Source organism: Eimeria tenella, genomic scaffold (genome assembly GCF_000499545.2).
Source record: "Eimeria tenella Houghton genomic scaffold, Eth_scaff2095, whole genome shotgun sequence".
NCBI lineage: Eukaryota > Apicomplexa > Conoidasida > Eucoccidiorida > Eimeriidae > Eimeria > Eimeria tenella.
Window position 1 is genome coordinate 2,379 of NW_013541941.1, and position 544 is coordinate 2,922.

Consider the following 544-nt stretch of genomic DNA (forward strand, 5'->3'; position numbering starts at 1 on the left):
TTGTCTTTTCACGCTGGACTGCCTTTAACAGCCTAGCGGGCGCAAAGGGCCCCCCCAGTGCGCCTTCGAGCCACGCGCGGCAGCAGGGGGGCCCCCAGGCTGCTGCTGCTGCTGCTGCTGCGGAGTCCAGGGGCAGCTTCGAGGGGGCCCCCAGGGGCCCCCGGGGCCCCCGGGGCCCCTGGGACCCGGCCATTTCGGGCTTAAGTGCAGCAGCAGCAGAGTGTCTGCGCAAGTACGAGTCCCACCTTTCGGCCTGCGAGCAGCGGCAGCAGCAGCAGCAGCAACAACAGCAGCAGTCTTTGTCGAGGAGGGGGGCCCCCGGCTGCGGTGACCGCACAGCTGAGGGGCCCCCCCAGGGCCCCCCAGCCGAGCAGCAGCCAACTCTTTTTGGTAATATTATGCAGCAGCTGGGGGCCCTAAACCCTGCACAGTTTCTTCTACTTTTCTCGCGCATGCAGCCGCTGCTGCAGTCCGCAGTAGCAGCAGCAGCAGTTCCCCTCCCTCCCGGCCAGGCGCAGCAGCTGCGGGGGGGCGCGGGCGGGGG